Source organism: Elephantulus edwardii, unplaced genomic scaffold (assembly GCF_000299155.1).
Source record: "Elephantulus edwardii isolate Elephantulus edwardi_28Jun2011 unplaced genomic scaffold, EleEdw1.0 scaffold00020, whole genome shotgun sequence".
Taxonomy (NCBI): domain Eukaryota; kingdom Metazoa; phylum Chordata; class Mammalia; order Macroscelidea; family Macroscelididae; genus Elephantulus; species Elephantulus edwardii.
Genome location: NW_006399770.1, coordinates 22,630,407 through 22,631,107, shown reverse-complemented (window position 1 = coordinate 22,631,107; position 701 = coordinate 22,630,407).

The window sequence follows — 701 nt, the reverse complement described above, 5'->3', positions numbered from 1 at the left end:
TATCTATATCTATATCTATATCTATCTATATCTATCTATCTATCTATCTATCTATCTATCTATCTATCTATCTATCATCTATCTCTATCTCTAGGCAAAAGGCCTGAAGCTTTTCCATAACTCTTGCCATTTCTTCAGGTTCATGGAGCATCCACAGACATGTGGTTTAGGAAGTGGATGCCACTCCTACTTCCAAAACTTAATCAATCTGGGAGCTCCACCAAACACTTTCCATGTTAGGTAGGCATTATGATGTTTGGCACACCTATGACATAGTTGTTTCATTATGATTTTGAGACTTCAATGGCAAACAGTTCAGTGTCACAACAAATCCAGATTACCTCAGCACAGCAAATAGGCCAGAGTACTGTATTACTTAGAATAGCTACATATTTATTTCTTATAAGGGCCAAAAAATAGTAACAAGGGATTAAACTATAATCCCTCAGGCCCAACTTCTAAATATAAGGGCCCTCCAGGAGGTTTTTTGACTCTAAACAAGAGGCTTAAAAACAAAAACAAAAACAACTACACAATCCACATAGATCCTCAACCAAAACAAGTGTCACTGTACAGAGTCCGCCACTTCACCTAACTCCATAATGGAGACAAGGGACAGGCGTTATATGTTGCTTTTGTTGTCATTAAGTGTCATTAAGTGGTAACCCTATAAACAAAAGAACCTAACCCTGTTCTATAAT